Source organism: Chrysemys picta, chromosome 4 (genome assembly GCF_011386835.1).
Source record: "Chrysemys picta bellii isolate R12L10 chromosome 4, ASM1138683v2, whole genome shotgun sequence".
Classification (NCBI taxonomy): domain Eukaryota; kingdom Metazoa; phylum Chordata; order Testudines; family Emydidae; genus Chrysemys; species Chrysemys picta.
In genome coordinates, this window is record NC_088794.1 from 124,117,235 (window position 1) to 124,138,599 (window position 21,365).

The 21,365-nt window shown below is 42.5% G+C and overlaps 1 long non-coding RNA gene across 2 annotated transcripts; it reads left to right on the top strand.

Annotated features, from left to right (window-relative positions):
* The first annotated feature begins 8,894 nt into the window (after positions 1-8,894).
* On the top strand, positions 8,895-15,055 carry LOC135983187 (uncharacterized). Of its 2 annotated transcripts, none has more exons than XR_010600726.1 (3): positions 8,895-9,129; positions 9,309-9,367; positions 10,396-15,055. It is a non-coding gene; the product is annotated as an uncharacterized LOC135983187 (long non-coding RNA). The 2 variants fall into 2 exon arrangements; XR_010600727.1 differs by having other exon boundaries at positions 8,895-9,115.
* Positions 15,056-21,365: the final 6,310 nt, after the last annotated feature.

The following is a 21,365-nucleotide window of genomic DNA, read 5'->3' on the forward strand; positions in this document are numbered from 1 at the left end:
AGCTTTGTTAGGAACCAGAAAAAATAATAAAAACAAATGAGAGTTGAAATGGGGAAAGGTTACAGATTTCATTTAGGATTTTCTGAAAGCTTTGGGTCCTTCTAATATTCCTGTGCTGTCCTTCTTGACTTTGAAATTAAAACAAAGTTCCTGTTTTTCAGTGAGTTTAAGTGACACAAACTGCCAGCACATAGGCTAACAAAGGGAATGGGGGAAAGCAATATTGTATGTTAGTCATTGTTCGTTTCTAGCAAATTATAGGTCTTTGTTGTGGAGCGTTTTTTAAAAATCCCTGCCAGTTTCAAGAGTGCTGCCGTTTGTTGAAATGAAAATATGGGGGTCACATCTGCTCAGGTGAAACAATGTTGATAGAGCTGTGCAAATGCTATTCCTACTCTTGTAGCAATGTTAGATGCACCTGCAGTCTTATCTCTTGTCTATGCTGGGCTGGGTTTTTTTCTGCCTTTTGGGAATATTCAGGAAGTACTCAGGTGGTATCCTTTTTGCTTCTGAAGCCAAGTGCAGCAGAGTTGTGTTAAAAAATCTGCACTTGCTGGTGTATTAGATTTTGAACCTGGAACTGGTTCCAAAAAGAGCTGAAAGTTAAAAATATGAACAGAGGAAGGATTATAAAATGTTCTACAGAAGGGACAGGGAGGTTAAATGTCTAGTCCAAGGTCACACAGCAAATGAGTGACAGAGCTGCAAATAGAATCCTTAGACTGACTTTAAGTTCCCATCTCCTAGCTCCTAAACCACGCTCACCTTTCAGAAATCTCAATAATTCTTCACTTATTGTGTCCATTTCTCATCTGCCTACATTCTGTATATGTTACTGACTTAACTAAACTTTCAAATTCACTATCACATTCAAAGCAGATTGAATTCAATACAATACAGTACAACTCAATACGTTTATTCCCACTCCTGGCTTATTCCTAAAGAACAAAGCAAAGGATCCTACAGCATAGAAGCTTCTTGTGACCAGGTTTTGGAAAGGATCATCTGAACTCCAGAGTAAGATAGTATCTAAGGCACAGATGTGATCTGGTCTCTACAACAAGAAAATTTGGCCAATATTGAATTGGCACCAAGAAGTACTGTGTGCCTTCAATAATAGAATTATGCAAAAGAATTGTGGTGATATCTTAATAGAAGGCAGTAGACAAAAACACAGGACCAGAGAATAGCAGGCTCAAGAGCACTGGGAAACCTTTTAATAGCATTATGTGGGGAAGTGGGGATGTTGTGTGCATGAGGATACATTTTCAGCACAAAGATCTTTCCATGTTTACAGCCTGGGTACATCTGGAGTTGAGCCCAGGTAATGAAAATTGGGTGTCATCAGTTCATCACTTACTTGGCCTTTGACTTCCAGTGATCAAATTCCATTTCCAGTGGGAAAAGGTGGGTAAAGCATCACTGACAAGGCCAGGGTGAAGGTTAACTTTTTGGTTCTAGTGCTAGCAATGCAACATAGAAAGTAGAGAATAAACTGTCCATTAAGTTTAAAAATATAATCTAGGTACATCATGTAGAGGTAAACTTTCAGCACTGTGCACAGAGATCCTGCTGTACATCTCTCATACAGGAGTTAAGTGGACAGTGTGCCACACTGAAAGCCAGTGCTAGGAACCATGAACTAAGTCCACTTCTGACAGTGATTCCTTCAGTGGCCTTAGGCAAGCCTCTCAACTATTCTGTGCCTCGGTTTCCCAATCTGTATAATAGGCCTAGTGATATTTAATTATGTACTGTACTGAGGAGTTGTAACAATTGATTAATTCATTTTTGAAAATGTCTGTGAAGGTGAAAAATGCTATATTAGTGTTATGTAGTATTCCAATGGGCTCTTGATTTTGATGACTGACAGGTCTATACCACTATGAAACTGGTTTAAGTAGAAATCAAGAGATGTGGGTAATGATAAGAGACAAACATATCCACTACCAGCAGGCTGAACTGATGCACCAAGAGGAGATATATACAAGTAGGTTTGGCACAAATCAATTTAAAAAAATAATTTTGAAGGATATCAGTTTATTTTAAGCATTTGTTCCTATTTTTATCTATTGAAATTTTGTCTAAATTTGGGTTTTAAACATTGTTTTCAATTTTTAATCTATTTAAATTTTCACAATGGTAGAAAATTAGGGAGGGCAGACAATAATTATTTAATCATAGTAGACACTGAGATTCAATAAGTTAAAGCTTTATAAAAATTAAAACACAAATGATCAATACCCCGTGTCAAAATATACAAAACAAATATTGTTAAATCAAACTTTAATAAGTTCTCCAGCAGCATTTATCTTACTTTGCCTATCGTAACTTTCAATTACTATTGATGGAAGTATTTTTGTCAGTTTGTGTGTGTATGCTGAAATCAGCATTTACTGATAAAAATGCTTCCAAGCCTACCCCATCAAGACACTCATAAAAATAACCCCTCGTTACTGTATCTGGCACTGGCCACTGTCCCGACTATGCTATTATGCCCTGGACAGTAGTGAGAAACATGTTAATGAAACAGAAAAATATCTGGAGCATCTGGGAAGGCTATTGTGTCAGGTCATATTATGAGGTACACAGACATCTTCCAGAGTTCTCCAAGAATGAAACAATAATATGCACACTTAAAAAACATTTGTGGGTGCAAGCAAAGAGCAGAACATCAAAGGGGCAAAGAGAAGGAAAGAAAAGCTCACACTGTGAAATACAGCTGGTTCTACCAGAGCTCATGACAGAAGCTGATGAATGCTCTGTCAGTGCCTTTCACAAAGTCTGTCAAGGTAAGAAAAGAGGGGTAAGAAAAGACAAGACATCCCAAAGTGCCTACCTCTGTTAAAACCAAAGTACAAAATCATTAATCTGCTCCACAAGGAAGGTGCAGCTGCTCATTACTGCAGACAGGGAGCCTGGCAAAGGAGCCCAGAAACTTCAAGTCAATTTTCTCTTTGATAATTTGGATGGTGAAGTTAAGGGAGCTAATTAATAACACCGCAAGTGCACCATTAATTACCAGACAGCATCCAAGGCACACACAGAATGGAGGTGATGCTTCAGATGGGTTTCTAATCTCAACTAATTGGATTAATTTAGAATTGGAGCAACATCAATAGTCAGTACCAAAATGGGGCTGGGAAGTGGTTCAGGAGAGGAAAAGATTGCAATACTGTGATTACACTAGCCAACCACATCTTTGTGTCTGTAAGCTATAGATAACCAGGAGGGCTGGAAAGCAGACTAAAAGTAGAAGAATGATCTGAATTGTGCAGTTGGGGCCTGATTCAAAGCCCAGTGAAGTCTGTGGAAGGTCATGGGCAATAAACAAAAAATCATGGCAGCCATAACCTGTCTGTGACTTTTGCTGCTGCGGCTCCATGGTTTCCCCCACCAACAAGGTGGCTGGGAGCTGTGGGGTTCCCCCTCCACCCATGGCAGCTGGGAGCTGCAGGGTGACCATATTTCCCAAAGAGAAAACAGGACACCCCCAGCCTCTTGCCCAAGGCGTCCCTCTTCCCTCCATGCAAGGCTATCAACCGTCACTGGAACCTCGAGGAGGGACCCCTCAGGACTCTGCCACCCGTTGCTGGAGTTTTGCAGGGGGCCCCCTGTCGCTTGTTGCTGCTGTCGCCTGTCATTGGAACCCTGCTAGGGCCCCACTGGCTGTCAGCTCCAGAGTCCTGCAACCCCTGGGGCTGAAGCAGAGAATGTCACAGAGGTCTCTGGAAGTCTGGGGTTCGTAGCCTTAATTATGAGCCAACAATATAATACTGTCTCAAAAAAAGCAAACATCATTCTGGGATGTATTATCAGGAATACTGTAAGCAAGACATGAGAAGTAATTCTTGCACTCTACTCAGCACTGATAAGGCCTCAACTGGGCACCGCATTTCAGGAAAGATGTGGACAAATCGTTGAAAGTCCAGAGGAGAGCAACAAAAATGATTAAAGGTCTAGAAAACACAACCTGTGAGGAAAGATTGAAAAAATTGCATTTGTTTAGTCTGGACCAGAGAAGACTAAGGGGGAACTTGATAACAATCTTAAAGTATGTAAAAGGTTGTTATAAAGAGGAGGTTGATAAATTGTTTTCCTTAAGCACCAAGGACAGGACAAGAAACAATGGGCTTAAATTGCAGCAAGGGAGTTTTAGGTTAGACATTAGGTAATTAAGCATTGGAACAAATTACCCAGGGAGGTTGTGGAATCGCTGTCATTGGAGGTTTTTAAGAACAGGTTAGTAGAAACAAACACATTTCAGGAATGGTCTAGATAATACTCAGTTCAGGGGACTGGACTAGATGACCTATTGAGGTCCCTTTCAATCCTACAATTCTATAATTAGTATCATTTAATTGTATTACAGTAATGCCTGGAGGTTCCATCCAAGACAAGGTATACACATATACATAGTATACACATATACATAGTATATTACAGTATACACATATACATAGTAAGGGACAGTCCCTGCCCCAAACAGCTTGCAGTCTAAATAGACAAGACACAGGTTGGGAGGCAAAATAGAGCCCCAGAGAGGGGAAGTGACCTGCCCAAGGTCACATAGCAGGTCAGTGTGAGAGCTGTGAATAGAGCATAGGTCTCCTGACTCACAGTCCGGTGCCCTATCCATTAAATTACACTCCCTCCTCCACTGCAAAACTCACCCATGCAATTATCCTGTACAAAAGTCAGAGAACAGATTGCACAAGAGTATTCAGTCTGTTTCAGAGCGAGGTTTTCATCAGCCCTTAGGCTGAAAATAATATAGATGTTGAAAAAGGGGGAGAAGAATAAACCCAGGCAAAAAAATTACATGTCACATCCCAAGAGTAAAAAGGTGGGTGTTATTCAGAATGTTGTTCTGTTCTGCAATTTCACAAGTCCAGGCTGCTTAAAAAAAAGGGCAACAGTCTTCATTCACTATAAAGGAACAAAGCAGATCTAGAGAGCCATATAACTTATCAAGGTCTTGCTGTGCACCACACAACAATCTTTTTCCTCCTCCACATATTTATTATAATAGTAATTAATTAAAATATTGTCCTTTGATAGTGCCTTCCATTCACAGTATTTTACAAATATTAACAAATGAAGCCTCATAATCTCTTTGTGAAGTAAGAATTATTGTTATCCACCTTTTATGGCTGGATAAACAAAGGCACAGAGAGATTAAAGGCTGATTGTTCACAGACTTGCCTGGGTGGACACAAAGGTGGGGTAAAGGCCAAGAAACATTTCCTTTCCTTTCCATGTGGTGCTGTTCAGGGGCTGGATACGGAGTCCATGACCTCCCAGAGCCCAAACATTCTACATGGATCGCAGTGTTCATGGCAGTTCTAGCCCATCTGTCCATCACTGGACATCATTATCTAAGCTTCCCCAAAGGGACAGGAAAGGACAGGACCAGGCATCCTACCCCCGCCCCACCTCACCCCTGTCCACACACTGACCAGCAAAGCTAACCCCACCATAGGGAGGGAACACTGCACTCCTGGAAAGAGTGGCACAACAGTGGGGCTCCCCTTAACTTTGCATGAGATCTGGGGAGCATCATACTTGAGTCGGGCAAGTGTTTCCAGGAGCTCCTGCTAAGGAGGTAGTCTTCCATCTTGCCTGCAGTGTGCAGCTGTGTCTGAGCCCTAAATTACTTGCCCAAGGTCAGACAGGGAACTTTTGGCCAAGCCAGGAGTAGTAGCCAGGAATCCTGACTCAGTCCCATACTCTAACCACTAGATCCTATTCCCTGCCTGTAGTTGAAAAGAATAGTCTGTTAGTCTATGGGCCAAGTTTTCCGCTCCATATCATCAGCTTGAAAACAGAACACTGGTCAGGTTGTCAGGATCAAGACACTGGGGTGACTGTTTAGCCAGCCTGTGCTCAGAGATTTGGCCCTGACATTGCCACATGTAAAGTCAGACTTACATTTATCATTAGAAAACCCCGTGGGGCGTGTTCTGTTATAATGGCCATTGTCTGCAGCACACACACACATCCAGTGCTGCCTCTGGGTTTCCAGGGTGAATGCTCTGTTTTTATGTAACAGGGAGAAAGAGAGAACATGTGAATGATTCAGGAGAGAATTCCACTGAGTTCTGCTTGGCAAATGGTCTGCCTGAATGTGATGATGAATTTCATTGCAATCATATCTGCACATCTGGGGCTTTCTGTGACACTTCTTCCTAGAGCAGCTATGTGGCAAAAGGGCTTCTGTTCACATTGTTCAGTTTGGCTGCCCTCTTCTTCCCCGTATAAACTTTGTATCTAGGATATAATAAATAACATTGTTTCATCTGCTCCTGCTTTTTCATTCAATAAGATAAATGAACGTAAAGACTCACTTTGCTTGCCTCTGAACACAGTCTGCTCCACGTATAGTGAAGATAAATAAGCAGGCAAGCCAACCTCATCTCTGCAAAATCTAGGCAAGCATCTATAAACTCTCCACCTGATACTACAGTGATGAACACCATAGAGAAGCCTATGAATAAAATAAATAAATACAGGGCTACTGAGAAACAGGAGAAAGAAGCGATAATGATTAATGGTATCCTCTGGCCTATATTCTACAACCTACATACAAGCCCAAACAAATCAATTGAATTTGCCTGTTTCCTTATCCTTTCACCATATTCTATAGAACATTCAATAAAGAAATTTAGTAGGAATGAAAGCAATAGAAAACCTATAGCATTCAATAGAGAATGATCTCCTTTCCACGGATGTCTGAACCACCATATCAAATTCGATAGCAGGAATATTATTCTCTATTTACAGTCTACATGATGGTTCAAAAAACCTGTAGAAAAGAGATCATTCTCAAATTCGCCTTTTCCTTTTGGTCAGTTGCATTTGTTTTTACTGCTTTTCAGCTTAGGCTGGACTATTAATACCTAGGCTTGGTCTACACTAACCCCCCAAATCGAACTAAGGTACGCAACTTCAGCTACGTGAGTAACGTAGCTGAAGTTCGAAATACCTTAGTTCGATCTTACCTCGGTCCACACGCGGCAGGCAGGCTCCCCCGTCGACTCTGCGGTACTCCTCTCGCCGAGCTGGAGTACCGCAGTCGACGGCGAGCACTTCCGGGTTCGACTTATCGTGTCCAGACAAGACGCGATAAGTCGAACCCAGAAGTTCGATTGCCAGCCGCCGAACTAGCGGCTGGGTATAGACGTACCCTTAGAAAGCTTTGTTTTTGCTGGTCACAATAAAAGCACTCCAAGACTTCTGACCTGTATCAGTGCCTTTCTGCGTAGAGATATAGTGGAAAAAACAGAGGTTCAGACGCTCTGGTGCATGGGGCAAGAAATATAATGCCAGAGGGAACTAAGGATAAGCAGATCAATCTGGAGGGAGGGGTCACTCAATCTTCAGTGGGAGGCAGTGTGGTCTAGTGGAACAGGGTTACTTTTAGGAGCCAGGGAGCCTGTGTTCTGAAAACTGGCTCTCACATTGACTTACTGTGACTCTTGAGCTGAGTCACCTCACCATTCTGAGCCTCAGTTTCCATATCTGTAAAATGAATGTTTGGCCCAGATATCTTGGTGATGGGCATGTAAGAAATAATGAGAGATGGCCAGAAAGACAAATAAGTGAAATAGGTGATTTTTTGGGGGGTGGGTGGCAGGCAGGAACAATACCATAAGGGAAAGAAGCAAGTACTTGAAATGGGAGGGTGGGATTGGGAGCAAGGGTAACTAAGAAATCTAGTTGCCATCTCATTCTGATAAACTGTTTACAACTGGCTAGTTTCTCTTTTTGATCCTTCTGTATTTGATGGGTGTTCCTTCATGCTAGGACTCCAGCTGTTTTCATATGCTTGATGCTGTCTTCTTAATATCCTCTCTAACAACTGACTTGCCATTGGCATGGTTTTGTTTCACATCACAGAATTTTCAGCAGAGCTGTTTGTGAGATGTTTTGTATCTGGGATTACCCTGTCATTGCATGCTGTTCTTTTTTACAGGCCATGTCCAAACTGTGCTACTGGGAAAAATCCCATGTCTCAGAGTGTTTTCCAACCTGTCCTCATTATTCCTACATCCAGTTATGGCCAAGCAGTGAAGCCATGTGAACCACTTATGTGCTCATCACTGTGGTATTTGACCACCAGGTCTTTATGCAGACATGTCAAATTCAAATCCTGCCTGTAGTATTCAACCATGGAAATGCTATGTTTCAAACCCACATCTTTTTGGACTGTGATGCCTTTTCATACCAAACCTGGAAAGATTTCCACATCTCTGTTACGGTTCATTCCTCTTTCATGCCCTTTGCACCTACTGATTTGCTTGTTACTGCCTAGTGGTTGCCCTCTCCAGCTGGTCCCTTGCATGCTGCTACATTGTTGGTGCCTTCTCTAGTTCTGTAGAATTTACTTTTGAAATGTACTCTTTACCCAAATTATTTTATTATGCAAGGGGGAAGGGAAACTGCTCACCCTCCCCTACTCAAATTCCCCCTTTTAAGAACTTTGCCTAAGGAGTGGGGTCAGTATTTTAACCTCTGGATGAACAAAGGACACAGGAGGGGATGATTCAAAAACACAAGCTAAGCCATGTGGGTAAGATAAGGTCTTGTTCTTGCCCCCCTTCCCTCTGAGTCTGTGGGAAAGGATGTCCTTGCTTGCCACTGTAATCACTGATTACCATGTCATTTGCCTGTTGTATTAAAGCTGCTTGCTTAATTAATATCATTTTAAAGGGCGGTCTTGGCATGAGAGAGGCAAGCTGTTTGAACTCTAGTAAACACATTTAGTATGTGATCATTGTAAGCAGCTCCTGTAGCCTTTCTACAGCAAGCAGACAGAAAGCCGCATGAGTTAATGAACTCTGTTTTAGCCACCTGATGCTGGTCAAAGCTTTGATCCATCAGATTTAAGGGCTGCATGGAGAGGATGGGAAGAAAGATGTTACTGCACACTTCCCAGCAACATCCAAACTGTTAATCAGTTTGCTCTGCAGTCTACTGCGGCGTTTGCTTTATTAAAACTCACTGCTGCCTGTACACGTTCACTGGCACAGACCTAGCGAGACAAGCAAATGCTTATCAAAGTGCAGAGCACTTACTGCTGCATTGCAGAGTTTACTGGCATAAAATGATGGGGGTAGGTAATCACAGGTAGGAGCTTGGGTCCTCTCACTCAGTCTGTGTCTGCAGTGTCATGGATACTTGGAATAACAGATTTAAAGGGGGTTGGAGGCTAAACATGCACATGTGTGTGGGTCTTTCTAATTAACTCTTAAATGTCTGGCTCTGAATACATTGGTCTCTAATGTGTTCTGTGTTGCTTAATGTAGGTTTATCCAGAGTTATTCCACGAAACTAAAGATTAACTTCCTGTGAGGTACTAGCTGGGGTAAGCTTAATTGTATTTATTATTATTTACTTACACTAAATCAGTGACCCCGACCAGGGTCCCATTATGCTATATGCTGTACATTGGTCTATAGAGGTGGACACAGGCCCTGAACCGAAGAGTTTACAATCTGAGAATTAAAGTCTCTTTGGCTGACTTGCATGTTTCTTATATAAAGGCTTGGGCAGAATTAAGTCATTTTCACAGAGTGAATTGTAGGTGATGAATTCAGTCCAGTTTCCCACAATAACTCTACCTATGGAGTTACACTTTGAGGAGTGTTCTTTGCCAATACAACAAGTAATTTATTATTTAAAATATTTATTGAGGATTAATACCAAATAACAAATCTGTGTTGAAACCTGTCTGTAACTACAGTAGAGCTGTTAACCTTCAGGAAGCAGTTTTTGTGCAAGGAAACTGGTGTTTACCTAACAGGCATTAAGAATTTTTTTTTTATCCTCCACATTAAATGTATATTTGGAAACCTAATTTTAATCATGCCCATATTTAGTTTACTCTTTGTAGGCAGTTGGCTCAGGGTTTCTTTTATATGTGAAGAATAAAATGTAAAGTACTATTTAAGTTGCTGCTTAATTTTCAAGACAGGACAATGATGGAGTAGGTCTCTTCCCCCTATATTTTCATTAGTGATACAATACTGCATTCCTTGCTTTACTCAGTTTATGTCTAATAGTGGAGTACATAGTTCATAGTTACTGCAAAAAAGATTCATGTGCAATCTTATCATTTGATGCACATATTTGAAGTTATCCATCCATCCATTTAGATTCTGCATTGTTAACAGATTTTCATCTACATAGCAGACCTCAATTACACATTGGATAGCAATTGATTTTGGGGACTCCAGATCAAGATGGTTCTGGGTGAGGTGACTTGGGAATTTGCAGTGTAATTCACTGAAAGCAGTATGGTACACTGTGTATAAAGAAAGGAAATGAGGTTTCTTTTCAGCAAAAAAATGAGTTTGTCTGGAAATAAATTCTTTTTTTTTTCCTGTGGAGCAGAAGATTCCACCCCAGTATCCAGAATCAGAGCATCCATGGAGCAGCCGGAGCAGCCCGAACTGCCAAACCCTCACTGAAACAGAGGAGCCACCAGGACTCAGTACCAAGAGTTTCAAGTATTACAGCATAGAATTTAAAGTGTGGTTATGATTGGAAACATGACCATTGGGCCTGATTTTCAGAGCTGTTGAGCATCTACAACTTCAAATGACTTGTGAATATAGCAAATTTTATCTGTAAATCAGTGAGGGAGAATCAATGCTGGAACCCCAAGGTGACATTTGCACAGCATCATTTTTCAGAATATAGTTAGAATTTAAAACCTTGTGGGAGGAAGGCAATGGGGGAGAGGAGAGAGAAATTGGATCTTGCATTTTTATTAGAAGATAAAGAGAGGTAAGTGAACTGCATAATACTGTAAGCTCTGTAACGGAGAGGAGGGTGAACCACACCTCTTGGAGACAAAATGTTAACTTATCTCAAAGCATGACCTATAGTGCATAGAGCCCAAGGGATACCTTCTGATACCCTTTGAAAACAAGATCTAATATACTTACATACACTGATACCTAATCCTGCAAATAAGTAGCATTAGATTCATGTACTGCTATCAGCAGACTCTCTTGAGGTACATCTACACTGCAATAACAGACCTGCGACATGGCTTTAGCTGGCCCAGGTCAGTAGACTTGGGCTCTCAGGGCTTGGACTGTGAGGCTGAAAAACTGCAGTGTAGACGTTCATGGAGTCTCAGAGCCTGGGCTCTAGCCTGAGCCCGAACACCTACACTGCCGTTTTTAGCCCCTCATCCTGAGCCTAGCAAGCTTGAGTCATCCGACCCAGGCCAGTCACGGCCATGCCACAGGTCTCTTATTGCAGTGTAGACATACCCTTAATGTTATCAGAGGACCCTGTTCAGCAAAGTACTGGCATTGAATGTAAGTGGTTGGTTGCGGTGAGCCAGATCAAGCTAAAAATGGTCTTAATTTTGACCTGTTTTGGGATGTGGTAAACTGGCAGCAGCCCATGGTAGACGAGAACAGTAGATTACTGAATACTGAGACCCATGGAACATTATTCTCATTAAAAAGTCCAACCTAATGGCAGTAATAATAACAGACATGCAGAAGAGACTTTATATTAGATAAGGTCACTCTCATTTGAATGGCTTTGACTACATCCATGGGAAGAGAGCCACGTCTAGAATGGGCAAACATTGTATTGACTCGAGTTGAGCTTTGGCCATTTATTTGCTGAGTTACATACATGCTGGGGCTCTTAAAAATTAATGGGGAGATTATTGATGGAAATTTATAATGCCTATCCTAGGCAAGGAATAGTGCTAGACATCTCAAATCAGTAGGTCTGAGGGCCATGCTCAAGAAACTGTCCCTAGGTGATGTTGGTGATCTTACGAACTACTGATCTATCTTTTGTCTGCGTTTTTGGATAAGGTAATTGAGAAGGTGGTTAGGAAGCAGCTCTGGCAATTTCTGCAGGGCTCAGATTTCCTGGATCTTTGTCGGTCCAGTTTCACACATGGGCATGGTATAGAAGCTGTGTGTTGGTTTTGCTGGTTGATGATTTCCTAGCTTTAAAGAAATGGCAGTTGTCCATGTAGGTTGTTTTAGCTCTGTCAGCAGCCTTTGATAGCATTGGCCATATGGTTTTGTTGTCTTGACAATGGAACTTGACAAAGGTAGACAGGATCATCCATGAGTGTTTCCATTCTTTCCTCTCAGAGAGATATCCCAGAGACATGTATTGGGTAATTGCTCAACTGCCCCAAGGTATCTCTCTTGTAGGGTTCCAGAGGAGTCTGGTCTGTCACTTCATCTGTTCAGTGTGTCATTGAGGCCACTGAGAGGGAGAAGGTTTGGGCTTCAGTGCCATCAGTATATGGATGACATGCACTTCGACATCTTCTCTCCATTGGACCCAGACTGTGCAGGCTTTCTGTTTCCGAGTGCCAGAATAGGAGAGCAAGATAACTAAGACTAAATCCAGAGAGAGAGTAATGGCTGGCCAGAGGAAGCAACTGGAGCGTACAATGGGGATGGTGCCTTGCATTACTGACTGGTTTTGCCTACCCTTCTAAATATAGGTTAGTAGTTCAGGGATACTTTTCAAAACCAGTTTGCTCCTAGAGCTCTCAGTGGCTTTGGTAGCCAAAAGTGCTTTTGTGTGAAGCACAGATGGAAAAACAATTGCAATCATGTCTCTCAGACCAGGAACCATAGTGCTCCATGACTTGTGTCCTCTAGACTGGATTATTGAAATGTGATTTACACAGGGCAGTGCCTGAATATTACTTGCAATATGCATGGCACATGGGAGCATATTACACCAGCACTTGAAAGTCCGCATGCACAGCTCCCTATTCAGTTACAATTGCAACACAGGTTGTTGTCATTGATATGTAAGTCCTAAAGATTTGGACTGTAGCTATTTGAGAGCAAAACTCTCTCTAGCTGATGGACTCTCTGTTTTGAATTCTTGAAGCACAAGGTTCTCAGTAACTCTGAAATTTGCTTCCTCCCTTGGTCTGGAGAGGAAGAATTTTAGGTTTTACAATGTGTTCTAAGAGCCAATCAGTGCCTTCAGACCTTTGCCTGAGATAGGTTTGTTGGACAGGATGGCTCTGTTTATGGGTTGGAGGTGTTACCTCTGAGGATTTTATTTTTCATTGATGTGCTTGCAAATTTGAGGAGAGTCCTTTTTACAACCAGAAAGTTGTTTGGGGCAGGGATTATCTCTTACTATTGGTATGTATAGTGCCTAGCACAATGGGGTCCCAAACTCAGTTAGTGCCTGTAGGAATTGTCATAATATAATAAATAATAACAATAAAATATGTCCACTAAATATTTTATCATTGGAAAAATATAGGCACAAGATGTTAAAAAAGAAAACTGGTTTGATTTGACTGCACCTTTTATCTGAGGGTCCCCAACCAACGTGAATTAGTTACTACCCTTAAGCCTATAATAGTACTTTCCTGTTTTGCAGGATAGGTAAGTATCCCCATCTTACAGACCATTTATAGTGAGGGACTCAGACATTAAGAACCTTTTCATGGTCACTCAGTGTGGTGGGGCATCTGCCCCACCCCCATGTTAGAGGGGGCTGCAGCAGGCCAGTGGGCCTGCGCAGACGGGCAGCCAATCAGAGAAGGGCTTAGTGGGAGCCAATCAGGGCCCGGCTCAGCCCTATAAAAAGGCTGCTCAGGAAGGGAGCAGGGAGTCTGTCCATGGCCTTTGAGAGGGGAAGGTCTGCCTGCAGGGAGGAGATTAGCACCTGGGACAGCACAGTGCTGGGGGAGCAGAAGGGAACTCCAGCCTGGTGTCTGCCAGGCTGCAGGCCCTGAGGGGAAGGGCCTAGTCGGTGCAAGGGGCCGAAGAGGAAGCAGCCCAGGGACGTGGAAAGAAGGAGGGGAGAGAAGGAGGACAGCGAGGCTGCTGTCAGAGGGTTCCTGGGCCAGGATACAGAGTAGAGGGCGGGCCTGGGTCCCCCCTCTTGCAGTACACCCAGCCATCGGCCGTAGGGAGTGGCCATTATAGACTACACCAGATCCCTGACAAGAGGGATTAGACTTTGGGGTGGGGTGGTTGGACGTGGTGGCTGGGGTGTAGAGAGACTGCTGACCACCCTCCCCCCCCTCCCCCGAAGGGGGTGTGGATGGACTAAGGGGCACTGCCGGAAGGCAGTGGTCCGGAAGAGGACACCGCGAGTCCACATGCCAACCAAGGGCGAGATGATGGACGGGATACCACCAGGAGGGGGCGCTCCACTGGACTGAGCTAATTCCCGGAGACAACCAGCAGGAGGCGCCAGGTGGTGAGTCCCAACCCCGTCACACTCAGTAATTCAGCAGCAGAGCTGAGAGAAGAATCTAGGAAACCTTATTCTCAATTCCCTGCTCTGCTCACTAGAGCACACTCACCATTGCTGGACTATCTTTGAAACATGAAATTAAAGCTAGCCTACTAATGATTTTTCACCACAGGATAGTGTTCTGCAGACATGTTAGCAGGAATAGATCCAAGTCTCAAGAGACCATGTCAAACCCTAATTACAAGGTGTGGATTTTTCTGGGTGGAAGTAATTTGATGGGCTGGAAATTTATTCTTAGCATATCCTCTGAATGTGATTGTGAACAACAATCTTTGTATCTCCCCTTTTGTAGCAGGTCACATTTTCATGATGTCAAGCAAGCTGCCTTCTCTTCTGTAATAAAGCTCACCTAATCAAAACAAGTCAGGGTTTATCTAAGCCCCTAGCCAGAGATATCTCTGTGGTGGCTACAGAGCTGTGTATCCTAGCAACCTAAAAAGGCATTAGAAAGGGCTTTGTAGACATTAATCTGTTACACACAAAAATCTCTGTTTGAAAACTGACAAAAGCCAGGAAATTCAGAGTTGAGGCAGTTTCTCTATCCTTGCCCCTCATCATAGTGCAAAACAGAAAACACAACCATGTGATTGATGGGCAGAGCAGCCCTATTCTGATATTTCCTGGTTTTTGTCACACATGTAACACTATTTAAATGAAGGGCTTGCTATACATTTTCTCTTCTTCAAGTGTGCTTGGTGCTTACCAAAGGTACTAAACTGACAGTCCTGCCAGCTTCCCCATACTGCCTCACCCTCTTCCGAAGGGACCACCTGCCAGGGGCGACTCTAGCTTTTTTGCTGCCCCAAGCACAGCAGGCAGGCTGCATTTGGCAGCGTACCTGCGGGAGGTCCCCGGTCCCGCGGATTCGGCAGCACGCCTGCGGGAGGTCCGCCGGTCCCGCGGACCTCCTGCATACCAGCTGGCAAATTGCCTCCAAATCCGCGGGAGCGGCGGACCTCCCGCAGGCACGCCGCCAAAGGCTGCCTGACTGCCGCCCTTGCAGGGACCAGCAGGGCGCTCCATGTACTTGGAGCGCTGGTGCCTGGAGCCGCCACTGCCACCTGCCATGAGTAAGGGACTATTTGAGCTTACATGCCTGTGCAGTCCTTGACCTCTCTATTGTGACTGCCCCCATAAGTGGCAATTGCAATGTAGATTGCAGTGTAGATACCTATCTTCAAGGAACCAGTCTGAGACCATCAATCCACTTTGTGTGAGCCACCATAGTCATCAGACGGTAATGACTTTCCATCACTACAAACCTAGGCCAGACTTGAGCCTGTAGTGTCCCTGAGGTGAAAGACACTGTATCCTGCTACTAATCTCCTAGATCATCCACTTAATTTCCTGACTAGAAAAATACCTTTTATGCAAGGTTCAAGAGGTGTCTTAGAATCCAAAAACCTGGAATGAATCCTGATATAAAGTATTGGAAATGAATGATCAGACTTCATTTTTCCCCACTCAGACAAAATATACACTGGGGACTCATGAATGGCCTATAAAATGATGCTTCAAAAATGTTGTTTTTCCAAGTTGTAGGACTGTGTGTGTCAGAAATCCCACAACATCTGGGAGAGGTTGCTGAGGATGTTGCAAGATAAAGTAGGGAGACAGTTGCATTCTCTTATTACCACTTAAAATTTTTGTGGAAAAATCCAATTGCATTTCCTAGAAAATTATCACCTTTCCAGAGACTTTTTGAAAGTAGAATTTAACAGAAAATGCGGTTCCTGCTGTAGAATAACATAATAGTTTAAAAAATATATAGAAAAGAGATAAATCTGTGTTTAATTTCATGGACCAGATTCTGAGCTGGTGTAATCTGACCTAGCCCCGTTGACTTCAATGGAGAGCGACACCAATTCACATTTGCTGAAGATCTAGCAATGTAGGTTTTTAGAGTAATTTTTATAGAGCTGTATTGGTTTCATCTCTGTAAAATGTCGTAGAACTTTTTATTTCCTTCTGACGAGTGACCTGGTATAAAGATTTTTTGCACTGAGTAAATTTTTTCCACCCTAATTCTGAAACGGTTTATATAGAAAACACTGACAAAACCTTAGTTACAGCTCATCAAATAGCCTTGTTATAGTATTGTAGCAGAAAATCTTCTGCATCGCTGTCAGCAAGTTAGCAGCAGAGCTTTCATCCCCAGCATTCTCCACTGTAATCTTCATTAACGTAACACTTGGTGTATTACTCCCTACTCGTGGATGCCATATTGTCTGATCGCTATGGGTTTGTCTGAATAATAATACCAAGGCCTCTGTATTGATGATAGCCAGGATAATTATGGACAGACATGTCATGAAAATATACACATGAGTGGAGAGGAATTACTGCACAAAGTTGTTTTGCAAAACCAGAAGCAAAAGGAGGATCTTGCCCTTTCTACCAGCATTCTCTTTACCATTCATCCATTTTAGCTTCTCCATTGGTAAAGCTGCCATTGTGTGCGTAAGAGAAGACATTTGAGCCTACTATGCACTGGAGAATTTATGCATTGTTCTTCTGATTCACCACAGAAATCCCTATGTACACCTGACCCACTTGCTGAGACTTTTTTTTTTAGACTTGGGGAGGAGGGGAATGGAGAAGAGATCTCACAGCTGTATGCTGATTAGTAGTGCATCCACACACACATATTGACATGGGTAAAATGCCCTTTATCTCCACAAAAGCCGGGTGTAGAATGGGCGTATAACATCATTTAGCAGGACAAGAATATTGGGCAGCTTTCCCATCTCCTATGAGGTAACTGACCTTGACACCATCATGGACTTCTGCCTCAGGATCATTACCTAAGTCACGGCTATCTTGTGCAGAGCCCCTGATGGCAGGGGACTACTACCCAACTCTTTCATTTGGAATAGTAGTCTGAAGGTTATTAAGGAATGTAGCACAGCTCTGTTGAGAGAACATGTGAGTAAGAATACCACAGAAATGTAACATGGCTTTTCTTCTACTTTGTTGAGAACTCATTTAATCTATATAATATATGCATTTGGCAAGTTGGTCTGTTGTATTAATTTAGGGGTAAAGGTGTTAATGTAGCCCAGTCCCTGACAAACATTAAACAGTGTTAAACAAAGTCTGAGGCTTGGTATACAGAGACCTCAGACTGCTTAGCACCCTGGCAAACACACCATTAAAATCCTTTTACCTTTTATTAAAAGTGCAGAAAAGGAAAAAACAGATGCTAATAACTGTCCTTTTGGAGAAAAGAGAAGAAGTTAGCTAAGTGCAGATGTTGCTGCTGTTGTTAAAGTCCAGTCTTAGAAGGAAAAGTCCTGTTGTTTCACCATCTCTTAGATGGAATCAAAGATAGTAATAACTGTCATCCCAGGTGGTGTTTGGGATTCATCTGGAGTTGGTAGGGGTGGTATCATCTGAGTCCCTCTCTCACTGGACCATTCTGGTCAGGACACTTCTCAGGATGAGGAAGGCCTGGGGTTCCAGGAAATGGTGGGGATGGCAGCCATGATGGTGATGCTTGCTCCAGTAGCCTCTGTCTGTTCTTTTTATTTTGTTTTTTCATTTTCTCCACAAAATCTCTTTCTTCTGAGGACCTAAAAAAGGAGTGATGGATGGAATAGCCCATCCCATGTTGTCCACCAATTAGGCCTAATATCTGACATACCAATTTTAGATTATTAATTTCTGCCTCCATATCTCCTGGTTTTAACAAGCATAATTTCAACATAGTTCTTGAATCATATCAACTTGGAGTTTTTGTTTAGACTAATTCTGTTGTTCTGTTTCCCTTTTGTACCTTTTCCATCAGCATTTGTTTTTATAGGCAATTGTAACATTTTATGAACTTTTGTATACATTTTACAGTTGAGTTCGCAATTCATGTAAATTTGTAGACCCACTGCCATCACTTGGCCTAGAGAGAAATCTTCCTTCTGACCAGTCCCAGCCTTAAGTCCCTGTGTGCAGATATGCTGCAGGTTACGGGATTTGAGCATTAGGCAGAAAAATGTCTTTCTGATTTGGTAGAATTTTATACCCATTTTGCACATATGAAAATGATGATACATAGTGCAATGCAATGGAGAATCAGATTGAGTGGAGAATTCTAGGCAGTGTTCTGGCCATTTTACATTGCTCCTGTAGCATAATGGAGCCAGAAAGCAGCTGGATCTTCCCCTTGGGAATTCCCAAGTGATAGATCTATACATCCGTCCCACACCACAAAACCTCTAGTGTAGGAGTGTGCTGGGGACGGGAAAGGGTATGGGGCAGAGCACATTGTGCTCTGGCTGTCCAGGGCTGCTGAATTATCTCTTTGGGATCACTGAAGTCTGGAGGTAAGTTGGAGCACCCTGGTCTCCCACCCTGTTCTGCATCGTCCAAGAGATGCAGCTCTGAATGAGGGCCATTGACGTAGGAGTGGAAGGTGCTCAGTATCTTACATACAGAGCTCAGCACCTTGCAGGATGAGGCCCTAAATGAAAAAAGATTCTAAAACTTCTTTTCTTTTTCTCTCCCCCGCCCCCTTCCATCTCTTCTATTCTGCTCTTCCCTGGTTTCTTTTATTACTGTTCTAAAATCTATCTTTTAATTTACAACAGTTCCATCTAATTGTGCACATAGGCCTTGTTTCAGTAAGATTGTGCATAATATAAGTATGTGCCTAATTGTAACTACCTGAAAAGTGAGACTGCTTGTACTTAAAGTTAAATATGTGTTTAAATTGATTTGGAAACACAGGAATATGTGGTTACAATACATAGACTATCTCCGTGTTACCTCCATGCTGTCTACACCATTTCCTCGGTGTATTTGTTACACTACTTGTTGAGTCTGGGCTTAAATAAAATTGCAAGCTTTCTTGGACAGTTTCTAGCTATATGTTTGTGCAGCACCCAGCCCCAGTCCTGATTGGGGCCTCTGGACACTGCCTTCATACAAAATATTAATAATAGTCTTCTCTTTCTCTCTTCCATGCCACCTACCTTTTCTTCTTGTAGTGTATCTTCTCCTTTTATTCAGTATTGACTTCCTTTTCCACCTTCTATGTTCCTCTTCCCTTTTTTCCCTCCTCTCCTTTTTCTACCCCATTGGCAGGCTGGTAAATCTGCGTTTTCGCCGCTGCTGCTACAGCTACAGTCCCCAGCCTTGATTCAGCAAAGCTAGGAGGATACCGAAATATTTTTACAAAGTTATTGGTACTGAATTCTCACTCGTACATGAGAGCTGAGAGGAGAGAAAGATGGTTGTGTGGATAAGGCACAGGTGCAGAAGACAGGATGCCTGGGTTCTGTTCCCAGCTGTGACACTGACTTGCTCTATCCCTTCAGGAAGTCACTAAACTGCAGGGAGCATAGTTCCCCCTATTGAAAACTAGAATGTTGTGAGGTTTAATTCATTTATCTCTATGAAGTGCTTTGAGATCTTCAGATGGAAATGCAAATAATTGTTAATTATAATTGTGTTGGGAAAGATGGTCCAATTGGCACTGGATGAGCACTAAGGAACTTAACCCTAGACACATGTTTGGTTTAATAGGCAAATGTGGAACTGACCAGGCAGCACGTCTGAGTGAAAAACAATACGTGTTAAATTGAGAAGTGCTGAGCACGTGCAGCTCACATTGCCATCGATGGGAGTTGTGAGAGTTCATCACCTCTGAGAATCAGGCCCTTAGATACTAAGCATGACAGTCCCAAGGTTAAAACGTATCCAGTAGAATCTGTCAGACTTTCTGAACCATACTATTAGCACTGTCAGAGCAAGTGGGACTGTCAAATGAAAAGCTGCATTTGCAGCGGTAGGAAAAGAAACCGCAAGGTCATATAAAATATAAGAAATAGGTTTAGTTTCAAAATATAAATTGGCTAGCAAGGAGTTAGGTATTTTATCATCTAATAAAAACATGAACTGTTATTATGCAATATGTGGTATGGGCTGTGGGAAAGGACTGTGTTGGTTATTGGCACCAGCTTCTTGATCTGTGCTGGTGCCAGCTTGCAGTGACTGTATTTAATTTCTTGTGTAACAACTGTTAATTTTCACAACATGCTGTTCTGTAAAAAGTTAGTTGATCTTGTAACAGAGTTGCTCAATCAACAAGATGTAAATCAACTAGAGTGGCACCTAATTATACTAGGCCTGAGTTTGGCTCCTTGTTCCCAGTGCTGAGGTCTGGCCATTAGACATATATAAACAGCTGAGTGTCTGTGTCTCACCTTAGAAAGGAGTAGTCCGGGATTTCCCATTGTTAAAAACATAAACTAATGCTCATTGAAAGTGAAAGTGCAAAATAGAAGCTTGAAGAGAGGTCTCAAACATTTGTATTTGTGCAGATTAAAATGTCTCACCCACTCTTCAGCTCTGTATATCTGTTAAACTACCACTTCCATTCAGCATTGAATACTGCAGTCTAGGCTTCCCCTACTGCCCTAGCAACTATATAGTATAGAACACTCTGCCAATCCCATGAGACCAAAGGGCAATTCAGTATTCCAGATTGGTACAATGTTTGACCATCAGACATTAAGCTTAAACCAGGGGTCAGCAACCTTTCAGAAGTGGTGTGCTGAGTCTTCATTTATTCACTCTAGTTTAAGGTTTCACGTGCCAGTAATACATTTTAAGGTTTTTAGAAGATCTTTCTATAAGTCTATAATATAGAACTAAACTATTGTATGTAAAGTAAGTAAGGTTTTTAAAATTTTAAGAAGCTTTACTTTAAATTAAAATGCAGAGCCCCCCGGACCAGTGGCCAGGACCCGGGCAGTGTGAGTGCCACTGAAAATCAGCTCACGTGCCGCCTTCAGCATGTGTGCCATAGGTTGCCTACCCCGAGCTAAACGATTGCTGGATGAAGAAGTGCCTGTAACATTACTGGAAGTTACTAGATGGCATTCTAACAAGATAGTGTTTGATGCTCCTTTTGCTGGACAGTTAGCCAGCATTTGAGGTCTTGCAGGTTTGTTTCCATTGGTAGGAGAAATGGATGATACTAGTCAGGTGTATTCTTTGGTGAAGTCCTGTGTATTGACAGCGTTCTGTTTCCCAGAATGCAGTAGAAACAAACAACAGCAGGCAATTTCCTTGCTCAGAGA